Source organism: Anolis carolinensis, chromosome 3 (assembly GCF_035594765.1).
Source record: "Anolis carolinensis isolate JA03-04 chromosome 3, rAnoCar3.1.pri, whole genome shotgun sequence".
Classification (NCBI taxonomy): domain Eukaryota; kingdom Metazoa; phylum Chordata; class Lepidosauria; order Squamata; family Dactyloidae; genus Anolis; species Anolis carolinensis.
The window spans coordinates 165,333,764-165,357,741 of NC_085843.1; the positions used below are offsets into that span (position 1 = coordinate 165,333,764).

Below are 23,978 nucleotides of genomic sequence, written 5' to 3' on the forward strand. Positions count from 1 at the left end.
CAGAAAATGTGGGATTTTATTCAGCTGTGTGGAAGGGGCCTCATACAATCCAGTTCAAATCAGATAATCTGGGATCAGATCCTGGGATATAGGGCAGTGTAGATCCAGCCTCAACTAGTCAGTCTACAGGGACTTCAATTAGGCAGCTGGATCTCATGCCAGGTGATCTCATGCTGCTGACATGTTTGAAGGATTTGAAGCATGACTCAGCCCAAAATGAATATCTTTCCAAGGGTGCTGGATTCTTCCCATTCAAATCAACAGGATTTGAAGGTGCTTCACTCCGGTGCCATAGCTCCCGGACAGAAAACGAGCATCATGCAAGCTAAAAAAAAAAAAAAAAAAGGGTGCAACACTTGGCAGAAAACAAACTGGATGTGAGTTTGGTTGAATTTTGCTAAGGTGGGTGACTAAATCTTTCCGCAAGTCGTTTCGAGGCTGTTTCTGCACTGTACCTACAAAGCCTATTTCGAGTTTTGTTTCAGGGCCTTTCCATACAGCCATATAACCCAGAATATCAAGGCAGGGAGTACACAATATCTGCTTTAAAATGGGTTATCTGTAGCCCCTTCCACACCACTGAATAAAATCCCTTATTTTCTGCTTGAACTGGAATATATGGCAGTGTGGACTCAAATAACCGAGTTCAAAACAGATATTGTGGGATTTTCTACCTTGATATTCTGGGTTATATGGCTGTGTGGAAGGGCTCTGAGTCCACACTGCCATAGCATAGATCTCATCACACTAGAGTTTGGAGCCACTTTAAATTCACTTTAGGGAGGGGCCATTAAACAGCTCGGCCAGACAGGTCCTGGGCCTCACGAAACTACAAACCCCAGAATTCTGCAGGAGACAGAAAGTGGATTTAAAGTGGATCCATGCTCAGGTGTGATGAGGCATAATCCAGTTCAATGTGGATTTGATACAGCTGTGTGGAAGGAGACTTAGGGCCCTTCCAGACAGCCCTATATCCCAGAATATCAAGGCAGAAAACCCCACAATATCTGCTTTGAACTGGGTTATTTGAGTCTACACCCAGATAATGTGGGATTTCTGACTTGAAATTCTGGGATATAGGGCTGTCTGGAAAGGGCCTCGGAGAGGGTAGATATAAATAGAAAAAGAATAGCAATGATTTTAAAAGAAGGTGTGAATGATCACAACTGGGGGCGGGGGGGGGGGGAGAATTAATAAACTGGCATCACCCAGAATTTTGCTAAGCCCTGCCCAAGCAGAAGAGAGACCTCGTCGCTTGATGCCCAGAGATTTCCCTTTTCTCTTTGGCGTCATATTGGTGGCCTATCCAGGCTGCTGCTGTTTTAAGTTGGGCAGGGAAAAGGGAGATCTCCCCTCCTCCCTGTGTCCGCCTCCGCTATGACAAATCAACTCCATCATCCACAGCTTGGGCGTGCAGCCAGCAAGGTGAAAGGGAGAGATCTGCAGAGGGGAGGAAGAGAGGCAGGCGGGGGGGGGGGGGAATATATATATACATACATACAATATGTATATATGGTATATGTGTATATGTACACACATGTATATAATATGTGTGTATGTATATCTGTATATGTGTGTGTGTATATATATATATATATATATACACACACACACACACGTATGCATTTGGCCCACCTAAGATATGATCCCCAGTGGTGAAGTGTGTTAAAGCGCTGAGCTGCTGAACTTGCGGACCGAAAGGTCCCAGGTTCAAATCCCGGGAGCGGAATGAGAGCCTGCTGTTAGCCCCAGCTCCTGCCAACCTAGCAGTTCGAAAACATGCCAATGTGAGTAGATCAATAGGTACCGCTCCGGCGGGAAGGTAACGGCGCTCCATGCAGTCATGCCGGCCACATGACCTTGGAGGTGTCTATGGACAACGCCGGCTCTTTGGCTTAGAAATGGAGATGAGCACCAACCCCCAGAGTTAGACATGACTGGACTTAACGTCAGGAAAACCTTTACCTTTACCATATGTGTATTTATATATGTATATGTGTGTATGTATACATGTATAGGCACACAGACATATGTATATAATATATGTATATGCATATATGTATATGTGTGTATGTATACATGTATAGGCATACACACATATGTATATAATATGTGTGTATGTATATATGTGTATGTATATATGTATAGGCATACACACATATGTATATAATATGTGTGTGTATATCTCTGTATGTATATATGTATATGTATATATGTATTGGCATACACACATATCTATATAATGTGTGTATGTATATATGTATAGGCATACACACATACCTATATAATATATGTATATGCATATATGTGTATATGTGTATGTATACATGTATAGGCATACACACATATGTATATATGTGTGTATGTATATCTGTATATGTATATATGTGTATATATGTATGTATAGGCATACACACATATGTATATAATATCTGTGTATGTACATATGTGTATGTATATATGTATAGGCATACACACATATCTAATGTGTGTATCTATACATGTATAAGCATGCACACATATGTATATAATATGTGTGTGTATATCTCTGTATGTATATATGTATATGTATATATGTATTGGCATACACACATATCTATATAATGTGTGTATGTATATATGTATAGGCATACACACATACCTATATAATATATGTATATGCATATATGTGTATATGTGTATGTATACATGTATAGGCATACACACATATGTATATATGTGTGTATGTATATCTGTATATGTATATATGTGTATGTATGTATGTATAGGCATACACACATATGTATATAATATCTGTGTATGTACATATGTGTATGTATATATGTATAGGCATACACACATATCTAATGTGTGTATGTATACATGTATAAGCATGCACACATATGTATATAATATGTGTGTATGTGTATCCGTATATGTATATATGTGTATGTATATATGTATAGGCATACACACATATGTATATAATATATGTATATGCATATATGTATATGTGTGTACGTATACATGTATAGGCACACAGACATATGTATATAATACGTGTATATGTATATCTGTATATGTATATATGTGTATGTATATATGTATAGCATACACACATATGTATATAATATATGTATATGCATATATGTATATGTGTGTACGTATACATGTATAGGCACACAGACATATGTATATAATACGTGTATATGTATATCTGTATATGTATATATGTGTATGTATATATGTATAGCATACACACATATGTATATAATATATGTATATGCATATATGTATATGTGTGTACGTATACATGTATAGGCACACAGACATATGTATATAATACGTGTATATGTATATCTGTATATGTATATATGTGTATGTATATATGTCAGACATGACTGGACTTAATGCCAGGGGAAACCTTTTCCTTTACCTTATATGTGTGTATGTATATATGTATAGGCATACACACATATCTATATAATATGTGTGAATGTATATATTTGTGCAGAGAGAGAGCCATTCAAGATCAAAAGGGACACTAGGGGCGAGAATCTGGGATGCAGGAAGGCGAGATGTGGTCCTTCCTGAAGATGCTGGGATGCAGGATGCTCTGCATGGTGGAGAGATGTGGTTCCTCCTGCAGATGCTGGTGGGGAGGGGGGGGGGAAACCACCCCCAGAGCCATGGGTTTGCTTCAAGCCCAGCTCTGCCGCCCACCTCTTTAGCCACCCACCTCCTTCTCCTTGCCTTTCTCGGCTCCGGATTGCGGCGATGCCTTACCTGACTTGTTGCTGCTGCTGCTGCTGCTCTGAAGACTGCCACCGCTGCGCTTCTCCTTCCTCCTCCTCCTCCTCTTGCTTCTGCTGCTTTTCCTGCAAGGGGAGGAGGCGGCGGAGAAGAAGCGGTTTTCAGCAGAGCCGTAAATCAGGCCTGCGCCCACGGACACGCGCCCACGCCCCCCTCGCGCCCTGGGAAAGGAGGCGGGGCCGAGCCAGGGAGGCTGAGATGCCCAGGGCTGGGTTCTTCCTAGCAGTATCCCCTCTCATCTGTCTGCATCTATACTATGGAGAAATGCAGCTTGGCCCCAGCTAACTGCCAGGGCTCACTGCTATCTAGAATCATGGGAGCTGTGGTTAGGCAAAGGTCTCTTTCTTGCCTTCTCTGCCAAAGAGGCCCAACAGGGACCCCCTTCTACACTCTCATATCAAATCCAGATTATCTGTTTTAAACTGGATTATATGGCGATGTAGACTCCTAGGGGCCCCTGGTGGCACAGTGTGTTAAAGTGTTGAGCTGCTCAACTTGCAGATCGAAAGGTCCCAGGTTCAAATCCCGGGAGCGGAATGAGCACCCGCTGTTACCAGTGTTTCCCCGAAAATAAGACAGTGTCTTATAGTAATTTTTGCTCCCAAAGATGTGCTAGGTCATATTTTCAGGGGATGTCTTATTTTTCCCTGAAGAAGAATTCACATTTATTGTTGAACAAAAAAATGAACATTTATTATATACCAGGGGTCCCCAAACTAAGGCCCGGGGGCCGGATGCGGCCCTCCAAGGTCATTTACCTGGCCCCCGCCCTCAGTTTTATAATATAATATTTTATATCATTTTTAATAATATATTGTATTTACATATAATATTGATAATAATATTATAATGTTATACAATATAATACTAATACCATATAATAATATTAATTATATGTTATATATTACATATAATATTACAGTATAGTGCAGGGGTCCCCAAAGTAAGGCCTGGGGGCCGGATGCAGCCCTCCAAGGTCATTTACCTGGCCCCGCCATCAGTTTTATAATATAATATTTTATATCATTTTAAATAATATAATATATTGTATATACATATGATATTGATAATAATATTATGTTATACAATATAATATTAATAATGATACCATATCATAATATTAATTATATGTTATATATTACATATAATATTACAGTATAGTGCAGGGGTCCCCAAAGTAAGGCCTGGGGGCCGGATGCAGCCCTCCAAGGTCATTTACCTGGCCCCGCCATCAGTTTTATAATATAATATTTTATATCATTTTAAATAATATAATATATTGTATATACATATGATATTGATAACAATATTATGTTATACAATATAATATTAATAATGATACCATATCATAATATTAATTATATGTTGTATATTACATATAATATTACAGTATAGTGGTATCGTTCAATATGGTAATATATAATGCTAATATTGTGCTATGCTAATAATATAATATATTGTATGTACATACAGCTGCTCTGAGTCCCCTTCAGGGTGAGAAGAGCGGGATATAAATGTAATAAATAAATGTAGTAAATAAATAAATAAATAAATAATGTTAGACTTAGGCTCGCCCAAAGTCTAAAATGACTTGAAGGCACACAACAACAACAACAATCCTAATTCACTTGACTATCTCATTGGCCAGAAGCAGGCCCACACTTCCCATTGAAATCTTGATAGGTTTATGCTGGTTACAATTGTTTTCATTTTTAAATATTGTATTGTTCTTTCATTGTTGTTGTTGTTTTGCACTACAAATAAGACATGTGCAGTGTACATAGGAATTTGTCCGGTTTTTTTCCAAATGATAATTCGGCCCCTCCACAGTCTGAAGGATTGTGGACCGGCCCTCTGCTTTAAAAGTTTGGGGACCCCTGATCTATACTATGGAGAAATGCAGCTTGGCCCCAGCTAACTGCCAGGGCTCACTGCTATCTAGAATCATGGGAGCTGTGGTTTGGCAAAGGTCTCTTTCTTGCCTTCTCTGCCAAAGAGGCCCAACAGGGACCCCCTTCTACACTCTCATATCAAATCCAGATTATCTGTTTTAAACTGGATTATATAGCGATGTAGACTCCTAGGGGCCCCTGGTGGCACAGTGTGTTAAAGTGTTGAGCTGCTGAACTTGCAGATCGAAAGGTCCCAGGTTCAAATCCCGGGAGCGGAATGAGCACCCGCTGTTACCAGTGTTTCCCCGAAAATAAGACAGTGTCTTATATTAATTTTTGCTCCCAAAGATGTGCTAGGTCATATTTTCAGGGGATGTCTTATTTTTCCCTGAAGAAGAATTCACATTTATTGTTGAACAAAAAAATGAACATTTATTATATACTGTACAGTAGTTGTCATCACAAACCAACGTAACCAGTAGGCTTAAGCGATCCACGAAAAAATTGATTCTAAACTCGTTTCAAAAGTAGGGGGGGTAGCGTTTCGTTTCTGAAGTCATTTCTGAATTTTGCCCACAAAAAAATTCGAAATTAACGAAAATTCGTTAGTTTCAAAAGTAATTCGTTAATGGCGGACGTGCATGCGCAGTGGCCCAAAACAGCCCGGGGGGGGGCTTTTATGGGGCTCTCCTGCACTCATTTTTTCAGCTATACTGATCAAATTTGGTACAGTGGGAGAACACAATCCACCCTGCTTGCTCGCCAAATTGCAGAGCGTTTGCCCTTTCCTAAGATTTATTGCGCAATTTCATAGTTTATATTAAAAAACTTTATTTAACAATTTCAAAAATCTGTTCCTGCTTTTGAATTGTTATTTCCTGTTCAATAGGGGTTCCTTCACTGTGAAATACACCCTCCCTTTTCCCCAAACCAAGTTGTATTGCGGAGGATTATGGGACTTGCAACCTTTTGCCAGACTTTGCTAGGGTCGATAGGAGAAAGAGATTTGCAGCAAGCCCAAATTGAGCAGCTCAGGGAAGAAAGGAAAGAGAAAACAATACACCCTCCCTTTTGCCCAAGTTGTTTTTCGGTGGATTATGGGGAGTTTTGCCAGACTTTGCAAAATGAAAATTGGAATATTTGATTTCTTCTATTTGCAACTCACTTTAATGCCTATGCAAAGAAAAATTTCCTAATCAAACGAAAGCCCACCCCGCACCCAGGCAATATGGCGCAGCAGAAAAATTGCAGGGCTGGTGGGCAAATGGCAAATGCCAAGCTGGTGGGGAAAAAAAACCCACAGGCCCTTTGAAAAAACACCCTAACCCACCCGTTTTCCTCCTCAGTCCTCGCCCGCCCACCCTTTCTCCCGGTCTTCTTTAGCTCAACCAAGGAAGGAAGCAATCTTGCCTGCCTGCCTGGAATCTCAGTCCCAACCACCACCCTCTCTCTGCAGATCCCGAGCCAAATGAGCCACGAGGCTCCCTGTGCTCGCTCTTTTCATTCAGGGCGTACAAGCCCCTCCCCTGGGTTAAACGTGCTCTCTGATTGGCCACAAGGTGGAAACAATATCTAGGTTGCCCCAGTGCACTTAAACAAGTTTGGGTGATTTGCAAAACCTTGTTTTCCTAGCGAAAAAAAACGACATTAGAAAAAGGGCCTATCGCGGTTCGAAACCGCGGGATCCACACGAGTGGACAATCTAGGTCGAATATTGCTTCACAAGTTACAAAACTAACGAATTACTAACGACAAATGGGGAAATCGAATTATTTGAGCAAGCCTAGTAACCAGACAAACTCTGAATCCTATCAAGAATTTCATGTACAGCTGGTATGTACATTTACCAACCCTGCATGCTCTGGTGTTCTGTTTGACAGACATGCTTCTGAACAAAAACTTTGCTAGGTCTTACTTTCAGGGGAGGCCTTATATTTAACAATTGAGCAAAACTTCTACTAGGTCTTATTTTTCGGGGATGTCTTATTTTCAGGGAAACAAGGTAGCTCCAGCTCCTGCCAACCTAGCAGTTTGAAAACATGCAAATGTGAGTAGATCAATAGGTACCACTCCGGCGGGAAGGTAACAGCGTTCCATGCAGTCATGCCGGCCATGACTGGATTTAACGTCAGGGGAAACCTTTACCTAGACTCCTAGGTAAAGGTTAAGTATAGTGGTATCCGACTCTGAAGGTTGGTGTTCATCTCCATTTCTTGTTGTCCAAAGACACCTCCAAGGTCATGTGGCCGGCATGACTGCATGGAGCACCGTTACTGTCCCGCGGGAGCAGTACCTATTGATCTACTCCATTTGCATGATTTCAAACGGCTAGGTTGTCAGAAGCTGGAGCTAACAGCGGAACCTCACCCCACTCTCCAGATTTGAACTGCCGACCTGAACTGCCATCAGCAAGTTCAACGGTCCAGTGGTTTAACCCACTGCACCACCAGAGGCCCCCGATGGAAGTGTAGACTCATAATAAACAATAATCTGGATTCAGAAACTGGTTTATATGGGAGTGTAGGCTTCTTCCAAAATCCATCCAGAAATAATTATGTCTTTCACTATTACAGTAGAGTCTCACTTATCCAAGACTTGCTTATCCAATGTTCTGGATTATCCAATGCATTTTTGTAGTCAATGTTTTCAAAACATCGTGATATTTTGGTGCTAAATTTGTAAATACAAATTAATTACTACTTAGCATTACTGCATATTGAACTACTTTTTCTGTCAAATTTGTTGTATAACACAATGTTTTGGTGCTTAATTTGTAAAATTATAACCTAATTTGATGTTTAATAGACTTTTCCTTGATCCCTCCTTATTATCCAACATATTTGCTTATCCAACGTTCTGCCGGCCCGTTTATGTTGGATAAGTGAGACTCTACTGTATTAGGGAAAAGAGAGGAAATGGGAAAGAAAAGAAGCAATAATTGAATGTGCACAAGCAGTAATAGTATTAGGGTGGAAAGATAAATCAAAATGGACAGTCAATAAATGGTACCAATATATGGTGGAGCAAACGGAATTTGAAATTATGAATGTGAAATTAAATGTTTTAAAAACTAATGAAAATAGAACGAGAGAAATGGAAGAAAGATGGAACTATATCATGAATCAATCCGGAGATCAAGCCATAAGAAATAAGATACAAATGTTATATAGTATGTAGAATGGAAATGTATAAAGATAAAGATATAAAGATTGTCTCAAAAAGAAATGAATATGTAAATGAAAACAATCCTCATGTTGGTGGTGGGAATTGTAAATGTTTTGTATGTGTATGGTATGTATTTTTTGTGTTTTAAAAAATAAAAATTCATTAAAAAAAAAAACAAGTTCAGCGGCCCAGTGGTTTAACCTGCTGCACCACCGGAGGCCCCCAATGGCAGTGTAGACTCATAATAAAAGGGGCCGGGCTGTGGCGCAGCTGGCTAGTAACCAGCTGCTATAAATCACTACTGACCGAGAGGTCATGAGTTCGAAGCCCGGGTCGGGTTAAGCCTCCGACCATAAAAAAAAAAAAAAAAAAAAAATAGCCCCGGCTTGCTGTTGACCTAGCAGCCCCGAAAGACAGTTGCATCTGTCAGGTAGGAAAAATTTAGGGACGCTTTATGCGGGAGGCTAATTTAACTAATCTACTACAAGAAGAGGAAGAACAGCCACCAATGGACGGTGAAGCAACAGTTCCCCCTGTGGCCGGAAATTGTGAAGCTGGAAAGATGTTAAAAAAAAATGCCTCTGTGTCTGTCTAAAACTGAATGTTGTTTGTCTATTGGCATTGAATGTTTGCCATATATGTGTTCATTGTAATCCGCTCTGAGTCCCCTTCGGGGTGAGAAGGGCGGAATATAAATACTGTAAATAAATAATAAATAAATATATAAAAATCTGGATTCAGAAACTGGATTATATGGGAGTCTAGGCTTCCTCCAATATCCATCCAGAAATAATTATTTCTTTCATTATTGTTTTGATTTTGATCTATATTTTTAAAACATGCCTGGATAACTGGTGAGGGATACCTGATAATAGAATCATAGAGTTGGAAGAGACCTCGCAGGCCAACCAGTCCAACACACACACACACCCCCGCCCCGGTAACAAGCAGGAAAATCACATTTAAAGCACCCCTGACAGATGGCCATCCAGCCTCTGCTTTGTTGTTTATTCGTTCAGTCGCTTCTGACTCTTCATGACTTCATGGACCAGCCCACACAAGATCTCCTACTCAGCCGTCGCCACCCCCAGCTCTTTCAAGATCAAGCCAGTCACTTCAAGGATACCATCCATTCATCTTACCCTTTTAAGACTCTGCTTAAAAGCATCCAAAGAAGGAGCTTCCACCACACTCCGAGGCAGAGAGCTCCACTGCTGAACAGCTCTCACAGTGGGGAGGTTTTTCCTAATGTTCAGGTGGAATCTCCTTTCCTGAAGTATGACACCATTGTTTCATATTTATACATGGCCCTCATCATGTCTCCTTTCAGCCTTCTCTTCTGCAGGCTAAACATTCCCAGTTCTTTAAGCCGCTCCTTATAGGGCTTGTTCTCCAGACCCTTGATAATAATAATAACAATAATAAAACTTTATTTATACCCCTCCACCATCTCCCCGCGGGGACTCGGGGCGGCTTACATGGGGCAGAGGCCCAAACAACATAGGACAAAATATAGGCAATATAATGCAAATTACACTACAAAAAGATAAAACTGCAATACAATATATCAATTAAAACAAAAATACAGGATAAAAATTGCATTTAAAACACATAAATGGTAAAATCGCAATAAATACAGGATAGATTATTAAAAACCCTCTGGGGCTAATTAATTAATGACTGCATCTCCAAAGGCCTGCCGAAACACCCAAGTCTTCAGTTGTTTCCTGAAGGAAGGTAGAGAGGGAGCCAACCTTGATCATTTTAGTTGCCCTTCTCTGGACACATTCCAGCTTAGAGTCAACATCTCACTTCAATTGCAGTGCCCAGAATTGGACACAGTATTCCAGGTGTGGTCTGACCAAGGCAGAATAGAGGGGTAGCATGACTTCTCTGGATCTAGACCCTATACTCCTATTGATGCAGGCCAAAATCCCACTGGTTTTTTAAGCCTCCGCATTACATTGTTGGCTTGTGTTGAACTTGTTGTCCACAAGGACTCCAAGATCTTTTTCACACGTACTGCCTTTGAGCCAGGCATTGTCCCCCATTCTGTATCTTTGCATTCCATTTTTTCTGCCTAAGTGGAGTATCTTGCATTTGTTCCTGTTGAACTTCATTTTGTTAGTTTCAGCCCATCTCTAATCTGTTACATTCGTGTTGAATTCTTCTCCTGTCTTCTGGAATATTGGCTATCCCTCACCTTTTCTCTTTGTTTTAGTGTTCACATATAATCAGTAAAGGACTTGGCTATCAGCTGCTAGTCACCTTGCCTGTTGTATGCAGGCGCACACAGCGACAGGAGGATAAGCTTGAGAAAAATCCCACTCTCCCAACTCAAGCTTTCTTGCATTGAAAATCCATGTTTCGCTCATGTATTTCATCATTCTCTGAAAGCCAACATTGTAACAAAAATACCCAACTAGATAGAGAATGAGGATGATCGATAAGGACTGGATTGACTTCAAAAGACGTTATAAAAAGGAGTGTCTATCTGTAGTTTTGTTAATTGAGATATGCCTTTGTTGGGTATTCTTTCTTGGCAGATCCTATAAGTAGGACTACCTATAGGACATCTCTTTATGTGTGTAATCATAGAATTGGAAGAAATCATATCTAGTCCGAACCCCCTGTCATGCAGGATAAAGGTAAAGGTAAAGGTTTTCCCCTGACGTTAAGTCCAGTCATGTATGATTGTGGGGGTTGGTGCTCATCTCCATTTCTAAGCCGAGGAGCCGGTGTTGTCCGTAGACACCTCCAAGGTCATGTGGCTGGCATGACTGCATGGAGCACCGTTACCTTCCCGCCGGAGCAGTACCTATTGATCTACTCATATTTGCATGTTTTCGAACTGCTAGGTTGGCAGAAGGTGGAGCTAACAGCGGGCGCTCACTCCGCTCCCGGGATTTGAACCTGCGACCTTTCGGTCTGCAAGTTCAGCAGCTCAGTGCTTTAACACACTTCGCCACCGGGGTTCCTGTCATGCAGGATAGGCACATTCAAAGCACCCCTGACAGATGGCCATCCACCCTGTTTGAAAGCCTCCAAAGAAGGAGTTTCCACCCAATCTCATGTTCATGTTATAAGGTGTTTAGCCACCTCTGCCAAAGAGTGGCAGTACCTCACCAAACTACAACTCCAATGATTCCATAGCATTGAGCCACGGCAGTTAGTGGCATCCAGCAGCATTAAGTCTACAGTGCCAATGCATCCCCAGCCTCAGAGGAAGGCAACAGCAGAGCTCTTCTGAACAAATCTTGCCAAGAATACCTTGAGAAAGGGTCACTTTAGGGTTACTAGGTCAGACATGCCTTCAGAGGAATGTAAAAGGTGGCTTTGAGATATCTTGTGCAACTTGATGGGTAAGAATGAAAAGCACCTTGTGTGCAGCAAGTATTTTTTAAAAATAAAGATCTTGACAACCTAATTGCCGATGTGATAACAGATTGATTAGTGGATGCCATTTGTAAATGCTGTAGTGTGAGTGAAAATCATGTGAGCCTCCAGAAGTTGCAGTGTTTTTCCCCACTGCCTATGTGGGTCAAGACTGCTTGAAATGTCAGTCCAGCTGCAAGTAGAGAGCTTCCGGATTCCCATCACATAGCAGAAGGGTTGCTGTCGCCCGTTTTAAATTGGGGCTCAATGAGCTAGGAATTGTAAGCTATAGCATCTGCACACTGATTTGTATTAAAATATTTGATAGACAAGGGGAAAAGGAGTACTTTTTTAATGTCTCCAAATTATTTATAGTAGAATAGGTTGGAACGAGTGTGCTGGAGTAGTACAAGTGTAGGACTAGGAATGCATCTATATTGTAGAACTAATGCAGTTTGACATCACTTTAACTGCCATGGCCCAATACTATGGAATCATGGGAGTTGTACATTAACAAGCTCTGTGGTTTTCTCTGCCAAAGAGCATTGGTATCTCAGCAAACTACAAATTGCAAGATTCCATAACATTGAGCCATAGCAGTTGAAGTGATATCAAACTGTAAGGATGACCCAAACAATTACCATCCAGTCAACCTCATGTCAATACCAGCAGAAGCTTGGATAAGCGAATATCTTATAATAAGGAGGGATTAAGGAAAACCCTATTAAACATCAAATTAGGTTATGATTTTACAAATTAAGCACCAAAACATCATGTTTTACAACAAATTTGACAGAAAAAGCAGTTCAATACGCTGTAATGTTATGTTGTAATTACTGTATTTACGAATTTAGCACCAAAATATCACGATATATTGAAAACATTGACTACAAAAATGGCTTGGATAATCCAGAAACTTGGATAAGTGAGGCTTGGATAAGTGAGACTCTACTGTAGTTATAAAACAACATTTTTATTTATTTATTTATTTTATTCTTTTTGATACATCAAGACAATTAACTATTTTTTTGCCATACATAACTTATTTCAGTATACATTGTTCCAAAGGTAACTATTTCTTAAATGACATTTTAAACAGTCCTTAGAAATGTATCACCCTCCACCCCCACCCTCCCCCCATACCCCCCCACCCCCCTGGAACAGCCATTCAAAATTGTCAATACATCAGTTTAATCGTGTGGAACGCCTGGTTCAAGGTGCGGTATCTTTCGTCTCCATCAATTTTGTCGATTAGCACAGTCCATTTCCTTAACCAGTCTTGATCTTTTTGGCTATTTGTATATATTTTTTTCTTTTGAATGATGAAGTAGTTAATTATATATTCTGATATATAAGCCCACCAGGTTTCTACATCCCATTTTGTATCATCCCTCCATCCTCGGGCTATCGTGGCTTGTATTCCAGCTGTCATATATTTTAGAATCTCTGTCCAGTTATTGTTATCTTCCATTACCTTTACTGTGAGAGACATATATCTAGCTTTGTCCCATATTAATTCTTTCCCTATTATTTCTTCCATTATTTTTCTTATTTTTCTATAAAAGTTCTGGATTTTTCTACAGTCCCACCACATGTGTGAAAATGTACCTATTTCCCCACAGTTGTGCCAACACTTATTTGAAGTATTTCCCGTTATGTGTGCTACTTGGAGTGGGGTTCTGTGCCATTTGGATATTATTTTCCTTTGGGTTTCTTTAATCCTTATATGTTTAATTTTATGAATATTGTCAATCCAAGTCCCAATTAATTTCTCAGTAAAGTTTGTTTTCCTGTTTCCCTGTAGTTATAAAACAACATCACATGACAATTATTAAAACCAAGACATCGATTGCTATGTACAGAGGGTGATTAGTGCAAAACTCTGAGTAAAGTCCATGAGTAAAATAGAGATGGGCAGGAGAGGACAAGGAACCGATCGCGTTAAAACACTAAAACCTATAAAATGGGGGGCAGTATTAAAGTTCAGCACTGTTTGAAAATGAAATACATGGCTGATGGCCTCTTCACTCAAAAGCGTACCGGAACATCCATGTTTTTAGACTCCGGCGGAAGGTGGACAATGAAGGAGCCAGTCTAATTTAACTGGGGAGCATAATGTTTGCAGATGACACCAAATTGGGAGGGATAGCCAATACTCCAGAAGACAGGAGCAGAATTCAAAACTGCTTAGAACTACAAATCCCAGGGGTGAGGTGGGAAGCCCCCACATGGTAGTCACAGGCCCCATCTACACTGCCATTTAATCCAGTTTCTGAATGTAAATTAACTGAATTGCATTGGATTATATGGCAACATAGAGTTATATAATCCAGTTCAAAGCAGTTCATCAGCATTCTGAAATTGGGTTATATGGCAGTATAGACCCAGCCTCAGTAATCAGGGATGGGAGAGAGTCGTCAAATATTGTTTCAAAAATTGAATGCTCAAACTGGGTCAGCGAGATTGTGCTTTTCCTACATGGCAGGAGGTTGGACTATCTAGCCCATGTGGTATATCCCAACTCTATTATTCTATTATTCTATGTCAATAGTTATGTATTTTCAGAGTTCCACTTAATTTAATATCATAGTATAACTGTTTATGCTGAAGGGCTATGAGACATTGATCTGCAACAATGCTTTTTTTTACATGGTGGGTAAGAGAATGGTTGAAAAGTTTTAATCTTGGTGGAAGATGTCTCTGGAGTAAAGTACATCTGCAGAGCTAGCTGTAAAACAGGAAGTTGCTGATAAAAGGTCCTTTGATGTGATTACGGCTACCCCACTAAATGATTCACCAGGAAGCAACATCAAAGGAAATGGCTTGGACAGCATTAGAACTTCTTCTAATCCCATAAGGGAAGGGAGCCAAGAGCTATGTGGATGCTTTTGGGAGGCTCGCTTGATTACTGTTTAGCTGTCCATCTCCACCATCTCTGTTGGACCATTGTAAGCAAGAGAGTGCAACGGTTATCATATTTTTTTTAGGAATTAAAAATGTAATTTTTGAAAGGCTAGCTTTTGGACTCTTAGCCAGGCCAGAGACCCAAAAATAGTGTTTCAAAGCTCCTGTCTTTGTTTTGCGGCAGAAGATTGGACTGGGACCCTAGGACAGATTCATTACCACCGTCTTCATGTGTTAAGTATAATGCATGTGTGAAGGGGTAAATGAACGACCAAGGTTCTTTCAGGCAGGGGGGAATCTTTTTATCCCACCGCTGCCACCAATTGTGAAGACGTTTATAATGACTGCCACCAATTTGTAAGGGACTATGAACGACTAACACCAATTTGGAGAGATGCAAACCACCAAAGACTCAGGGAGGAGACCTTTTACTTCAAAGGGTAGCGTATCTTGGTTTGAAATATATGCGACAGAGGCTTAGATGTTGGAAGAACAATAACAAGTTTATTCAGGCACAAAGCTTAGTGGTTACGATGTTGTTTCTCACGTAGAGGTATTCTTATTAACAGTTACAATACTAGAATGAGATGAATCAACTCTCTAAAGTATCACTTCTTTTACTTAAAGCAGTTAAAACCTATTCCTCTGCTGCTTTCTAACTGTTACTTCAAAACTTCAACTATCCAGTGACTTCAAATCACAGTCACCCCTGTGATATACTATCACAAATTCTCTGTGCCTTACCAGGTCACAGACTACATTAAATAAGTCACCAAACTTATTTAAAAACCAACTCAAAATGAACAATTGAGCCTCCTTGATCCCATCAACCTGGAATCAATCTTCCCTGCGCCTCCTCAGAGCACAGACTGACTCTTTTTTAAACTCTGCACTTCTTCAACTGAATGGCAGTTGGCTCCACCTACTTCTCCATGGCAACCAGCCTCTGAGTGCTGAGATGCAATAACTGTAATACTTACCCTTTTAAAACATAAACACACAATTAAACATAACATCTGTAAACCAAAATTCGTACTTCATTACAGTAGTCAAGAAGGACAATGATATCTGAAGAATCATAGAGTTGGAAGAGACCTCATGGGCCATCCAGTCCAACCCCCCGCCAAGAAACAGGAAAATCGCATTCAAAGCACCCCCGACAGATGGTCATCCATTCTATTTTAAAAACATACAAAGAAGAAGTCTCCACCACACTCTGGGGAAGAGAGTTCCACTGCTGAACAGCTTTCACAGTGATGTTCTTCCCTAATGTTCAGGTGGAATCTCCTTTCCTGTAGTTTAAAGCCATTGTTCCATGTCTTAGTCTCCAGGGCAGCAGAAAACAAGTTTGCTCCCTCCTCCCTATGACTTCCCCTCACATATTTATATATGGCCCTCATCATGTCTCCTCTCAGTCTTCTCTTCTGCTGGCTAAACATGCCCAGTTCCTTAAGATGCTTCTCATAGGGCTTGTTCTCCAGTTGCCCTCCTCTGGACACATTCCAGTTTGTCAACATCTCCCTTAAACTGCAATGCCTAGAACTGGACACAGTGTGATTCCAGGTGTAGTCTGACCAAGGCAGAATAGACTTGACTTCCCTGGTGCAGACTAAAATCACACTGGCTTTTTTTGCTACTGTATGACATTGTTGACTCATGTTTAACTTGTTTTCCACAAGGACTCCAAGAGCATTGTTTGTGCATCTTGTTTGTTGCACTATCATTTCCATCTCTATAAACAACATCATTCTCTGAAAGCCAACATTGTAACAAAAATACTAAGCTAGACAGAGAATGAGGATAGGTAGGGACTGGATGGGCTTAAAAAGACTTTATAAAAAGGTTTTGTCAACTGAGATATGCCTTTACTGTGTGCTCTTTCTTGGCAGATGCTATAGATAGAGATGTTGTGTGTGTATATATATTTATATACTAGCTTGGGTCCCCGGTGTTGCCTGAGTGATTTGAAAAGGGCCTTATTTGTTTCTGGATGTGAGAGCATATCAGTTTGGTCAAGTTACACTATTTCTTAGAAAAAAAACTCAGTCTTCGCTTTTGTTTTTTATTAATGCTCCCAGTAGAAAATACATAAGGATGTGGGTGAACTACAATTCCCAAAAATCTTGGGTCATGGAGAAATGTATGATGCTATGTAGCTTGGAAAGGAACCCCGGTGGCGAAGTGCGTTAAAGCGCTGAGCTGCTGAACTTGCAGACCGAAAGGTCGCAGGTTCAAATCCCGGGAGCGGCTTGAGCGCCCGCTGTTAGCTCCAGCTTCTGCCAACCTAGCAGTTTGAAAACATGCCAATGTGAGTAGATCAATAGGTACCGCTCCGGCGGGAAGGTAACGGTGCTCCATGCAGTCATGCCGGCCACATAACCTTGGAGGTGTCTATGGACAACGCCGACTCTTCTGCTTAGAAATGGAGATGAGCACCAACCCCCAGAGTCAGACATGACTGGACTTAACATCAGGGGAAAACCTTTACCTTATGTAGCTTGGAGCCAGATCCCCGAGGGGAGGCTCTACGTGGTTTTGGAATTTGGGAGAAGGGGCAGAGTGGGATCTCACAAGGCAATTTGTTCGTTCCTCATACTTGGAGTCCATTTTCAATAACAGTAGTTTGATATTACCTTAACTGCTATGGCTATGTCCCTTGGAATTCTGGGTTTGGTATACTGTTACTTACGGTTCTCTGTTAGAGGCAATTCCTCTGTGCTCCCTTCAATTGCAGCATTACAACTCTCTAGCAAAGAACCCTGACAACCACATCGGGAAAACGAATTCCATAAGAAGATACTACTGCAATTAAACAGGCAGCAAAGTCCTAGCATAGTATAATGTGACTACACCCGAAATGCTTTTCAAACATCCTTCTATGAGATGGCCATGGGAAGAAGTTTTTTTTTTCATATCTCAAAGCACCAACAGAAAAAAATGGATTTCAGTTCAGCACAGAGCCCTCGGTGGCCTAGGGGATAAAGACCTTGTGACTTGAAGGTTGGGCTGCTGACCTGAAGGCTGCCAGGTTCGAATCCCACGTGGGGAAAGCGCAGATGAGCTCCCTCTATCAGCTCCAGCTCCATGCGGGAACATGAGAGAAGCCTCCCACAAGGATGGTAAAACATCAAAAACATCCGGGCGTCCCCTGGGCAACGTCCTTGCAGACGGCCAATTCTCTCACTCCAAAAGCAACTCCGGTTGCTCCTGACACGAAAAAAAAAGTTCAACACAGAACCACTATTGAAATGCATCCTTTCTTTTTCTCTAGTCTTTCTCCATGCAAAATGGCTCAAAGGAAGATAAGACTTATCTTGAATAACTAGAAACGGTTATTCAGTGGTTAATCATAGCCCCCTTTTTTTAAAAAAGGGAGGGATGTTGTGCATTCAAGTTAATTGTTAAAATCTTCATTGTCACAATTTTCAAGTCAATTTACAAAACAGGAAAATGGAGGGAGACAAAAAACTTCCTCTTTTGAATTATTTCTGTTGTCAAGACAACAAAGAGGTAGCCTACAAAAAAAGCCTTATTAATCCAGTGGCGTTATGTCAGTTCAAGTACGTCAGCAGCACAGGGCACTCCAGGAATAACAATAACTCCAGATAGGTAACCTTCCTAAAGCAAAGCTTCTTTTTTAATGACTGGCATTTACTGTCCTTTTAAGAGAAAATAGTATAAGGGGGAAATGGGCATCAAGAATGAGCCATTTACTAAGGGCTTGATTACGCATCACGCTTTCTGCTGCATTATCTCTTGGAATTTATCAAGTGATATTGGAATCAGGATGTCACAATGCTTGCTCCTTTTATTCAGGTATATCTGGGGAGTACAAAAAACAGAATACCAAGCAATTTTCAGAAATAGAGTTGACAATGCTGCCCTGGTTCCCCTGCTTCTTTTCCCTTCCATTTCCAACTGTATAAAATTAATTTTAAGTTTCCATCGGGGAAGAATGCATCTGTTGAGTTTTATTCTGAGAAGCAGGCAAGGACGTAATAAAGTGAAGACATTTGGTTCCATTAGGGCAGTGGTTCTCAACGTGTGGGTCCCCAGATGTTTTGGCCTTCAACTCCGAGAAATCCTAGCAACTGGTAAACTGGCTGGGAGTTCTGGGACTTGTAGGGCAAAACACCTGGGGACCCACAGATTGAGAACCACTGCATTAAGGTCTCCTTCCTTCCTGTTATTGTTATCTTTATTGATGACCTGATTTTCTCCCCAAAATGGAACTTCAGCCAGTTTACAAATTCAAACAAGTACAATGTCGCTAATACAGTCAAGGTATCAACATTAAAATACTGTAGTATTACATAATTCATATATATATATATATATATATATATATATATATATATATATAGAGAGAGAGAGAGAGAGAGAGAGAGAGAGAGAGAGAGAGAGAGAGAGAGAGGTAAAGGTTTCCCCTGACATTAAGTCCAGTCGTGTCCGATTCTGGGGATTGGTGCTTATCTCCATTTCTAAGCCGAAGAGCCGGCGTTGTCCATAGACACCTCCAAGGTCATGGGGCTGGCATGACTACATGGATCGCCGTTACCTTCCCGCCGGAGCGGTACCTATTGATCTACTCATATTTGCATGTTTTCGGACTGCTAGATTGGCAGAAGCTGGAGCCAACAGTGGGCACTCACTCTGCTCCCAGGAGTACTTATTTTGAAAGGAGCTGTTATATTCCAGAAACTTTGGTTTTGTGGCTGCCACAAATTCTGTTGAATTGATTGAGACTCAATGAGATATTCATTGAAAAACTACAGCAAAATGTGCTTCAGGATATCCCACAAAAACTATTTTTTTCTGCTGATAAATCAACTATTTTCATGTTTTTATAATAGCACCAATTAGGAAATGAGATTTTTAACTCAGGAACAAACATTATGTTGCATAGTGTTATTGAAACATTAACCCTCTTCTTCCTCAAAAGAGAATTTAAAGAAATGTAGCTATTACAGTCTTCCTTATCTAATCAGGTTCACATTTGCACCAAAAGCTGAGAAAAACCCAAACCTATCTGGGAGGAAATTATGAAATATATGACTTCATCCTCCCACCTTTTAAAATTTCAACTGTAGGTGGCAAACAGAATTCAGATTCCAGTGTCTGGAGACCTGGAGAGGAAGATTTAATGGTGATTTTATTAACCTTCTTCCCTAAGATTGCTTGAGGAGCTATAAGTGCCCCCAAATTTCCAGTGGAAGCTAATTGTTCCGTTATGAGTGAACCTATCCAAGATGTTGAACCTATTTGGGACTTAGGATTCAGCACCGTGAACAGCTCCTTCAGAGTTCAAATTTGAACCTGGATTCACTGGTCCTCTGATCTGGAAGCTGCCATTGCAAAGCTCAAATCTTTTTCTCCATTCCAGTAGCTACAATTCAACACCAGGAACAAAACAGATATTTGAAATGCACTATGCAATTATTTGCATGTTTACTCAGATTCCACTGAGTTTGACTAAGCACTCTTCCAGGTGAGTATAAGATTACAGCAAAAAGGGAAAAGTATGGTATATAATATAATATAAGGTAAGTTATGTTATTAACACACCATATATAAAGTAATCCCTTATATGTTACGATTATAACATCAACTTATATCTAACACACTGTATTGGTGAGTAACTGATTCTTTAAACCACCTCGGTTTAAAGCTAACACGGTTATGGGTTTACTCAACCGGATTTAAACCTGATGTAATGTAATAATTACTCTTTACAATTATGTTGCAATATACACAAATTGATGGTTGAGTAAATCCATCTGGATATCTATATATATAAAAGAGTGATGGCATCAGGGCAGCGGACAAAACAACAAAACTACAGGCCCCCCAACCTCGAAATTTGACAACACAACCCATCATTCACGGCTCTAGGTTGATACAACAAAAAGAAAAGAAAAATAAAGTCCTAATTACAGGGAGAGGAATAATAGTTTTTATCCAATTGCTGCCAGTTTGAAGGCTAAGCTCCGCCCACTTGGTTTCCTAGCAACCTACTCAGCCCAGGTGACAGGCACAGTTAGGCCTCTTCCACAGATTATCACATTTTAACTGGATTATATGGCAGTGTAGACTCAAGGCCCTTCCACACAGCTATATAACCCATTTAGAATCTTACATTATCTGCTTTGAACTGGATTATCTTGACTCCACACTGCCATATAATCCACTTCAGTGTGCATACTAAACATAAAGACAACCATACAACAGACATTCAATACCACCACTACCGCAACAATTTCTCACCAACACCACCAGACAAGCCACAGCAACGCGTGGCCGGGCACAGCTAGTTATATATATAGGGTACTTATACTGGATTGTATTTTGTTTGAATAGATACCATAACAAAGTTTGAGACTATTATTTAGACAATGACAGGAACAGGTTTGACGGTCCATAACCGTGTTAGCTTAAACCCAGTTCAGACCCGAGGTGGTTTAAAGAATCACTTACTCACCAATACAGTGTGTTAGATATAAGTTGATGTTATAATTGTAACATATAAGGGATCACGTTATATAAGAAGTGTGTTAATAACATAACTTATATTATATACCATACTTTGCCTTTTTTGCTGTATATAATAGACATCTGTGCATTTTGCCGAGCATAAGATTACAGCCATAATAAAAAAGAGGCAGTGCATTTTATCTGTTAAGGCAGGCTCTCTTTTTTCAAGGAATGTTGAGCCTAGAACCAATTTAAAGACCAAGAACCCTAGAAATGGAAAGCAGAAATGCTGAAGTTGCCCAGAAACATTTGAATACTTGGACAGCAGACTGAGCAGGACCCCATAATTCACCTGTTTGCAGGGCCTCATCATTTATGGTGAAAGGAGTGCATCATATTAATCATTTTTGAATTGGGAACCAACATCTGCAAATGAAAATATGCAAGTTCTATACCAGTGGTTCTCAACCTGTGGGTCCTCAGATGTTTTGGCCTACAACTCCCAGAAATCAGTTTACCAGCTGTTAGGATTTCTGGGAGTTGAAGGCCAAAACATCTGGGGACCTACAGGTTGAGAACCACTATTCTATACAAACCTTTTATGATGCTGCATGTGTGGGTTCCTTTAACCCAGTCATACATTTCATACTACAGTTTACTTTGGCCCATCCTTGCAAGCACAAGGAAGGACCGGGTATGGGAATTTGTGCACCTCCAGATAGTAGACTACATTTTTCAGCAGACCTGGTTAGCGTAACCAAGGGGCTAAAATGCTGGGAGCTGTAATCCAATAACATCGGACCACACAATACCAATCCTTCGAACTCAGAGGGAAGTAGAGCATGTCTTCTCCCTTCTTGCGTTGTGTTAAGTTGTCTCATGTGAATACATCTGGATTTTTTGCCCAATTAGATTTCTCTGATATTTGTATTTAAATATGTCTGTATATGTATACATAGGAGCCTCCGATGGCTCAGTGTATTAAAGTGCTCAGCTGCTGAACTTGCAGACCGAAAGGTCCCAGGTTCAAATCCGGGGAGCGGAGTGAGCACCCCTTGTTAAGCTCCAGCTTCTGCCAACCTAGCAGTTCGAAAACATGCAAATGTGAGTAGATCAATACGTATCGCTCTGGCGGGAAGGTAACGGTGTTCCATGCAGTCATGCCAGCTACATGACCTTGGAGGTGTCTACGGACAACGCCGGCTCTTTGGCCTAGAATGGAGATGAGCACCAACCCCCAGAGTCAGACACGACTGGACTTAACGTCAGGGGAAACCTTTACCTTTACCTATGTATACATGGCATCTACAGGCATTTCACTTACTGCAGAGAGATGTGCTCTCTAATCTAGGCTGTTGTAGCAAATCCTATTAAAAGATAGTAGAGGATTTGGAGGATTTATCTTATGGTCTCCTTTGGTTTTTCAGGTGTGGAAGTGTCTTCTTCAGCAATCCTGGTGTGTCAAGATGCCTTCCTCCTCACCGAACTCAAACTGCCCAGTTGCAATCCAAAGCTTATTTACCAGGGAGTAAGATTCCATTGCACTAAGAAGGAATTAATTCTAAATAAAATGCTGAGTAGGCATGTTGTAAAATGTTCAATAAATCCTTTGAATTTCTCTTGTTGCAATCAGCTTGGCCATTTTTCTAAAAAGGACACCAGGACTAAGATGTAGTATGTGCTTTTAGTTATATTGCCCAGATTGCTAAAATATAGCAAGCATTTAAAAATATATATGTTAATAAGACCAGTAGGATATAATAAAATACTTTGTCAATGAGAGCTTCGTTGTCCAAGCAATTCAGCTGTGCCATCAATAAATAAAGTATAGCCAAAGTTTCTCAATATAAACCTAAAGCTGCATCCTACATGTAAAGTTGCCAACCTTTTGACTGGTTCTTGCACCTAAAGCTTTAAAAATAAATTGCATTTGTAAGCCTTTAATTGCAAATAATGTTTATCCCAATAGGGCATAAATACCCTAAAGGCACCAAATCCCAAAGGTAAGCAGGATAATTTCTGGTTAATACTTGGATGGGAACCCACCAATTAATACCAGATGCTTTGGGCTATATTCCAGAGGAAAGAACTAGCTAAACTGCCTCCTAAATATTGCTTAAAGGTTGGCAATACTACACAGAAACTATGCGAGTATCAAATTTAATGAAAGCAAAACCCACAAATATATTCCAAGCTGCATGTTTTTTTTAAAATACTATCTTTTGTCTGAAATATCCTGTGTGATTTGCAAAGAAAGAAAAGCAAACCTTCAGAATTGCTTCCTTCTGTATAAACCTGCCCCAGAACAGCATTTTTTCCACATCAGGTTTACTACAATGGAAGGTAATTGAATTGTACAACCTTTTTGAAATATAGCTA

At 40.4% G+C, this 23,978-nt stretch overlaps 1 protein-coding gene and 1 long non-coding RNA gene across 2 annotated transcripts in view; one reads left to right on the forward strand and one right to left on the reverse strand.

Moving 5' to 3' along the window:
* znf365 (zinc finger protein 365) overlaps positions 1-3,933 on the reverse strand; it is a 36,280-nt gene extending 32,347 nt beyond the window's left edge. Inside the window, exon 1 of the mRNA XM_062975774.1 lies at positions 3,766-3,933. The gene's annotated coding sequence lies outside the window, so the exon portion shown is untranslated. The remainder of the gene's footprint in view (positions 1-3,765) is intronic.
* Positions 195-23,217, forward strand: LOC134297646 (uncharacterized). Its single transcript, XR_010004459.1, has 2 exons — positions 195-402; positions 23,027-23,217. It is a non-coding gene; the product is annotated as an uncharacterized LOC134297646 (long non-coding RNA).
* The last annotated feature ends 761 nt before the right edge of the window (positions 23,218-23,978 follow it).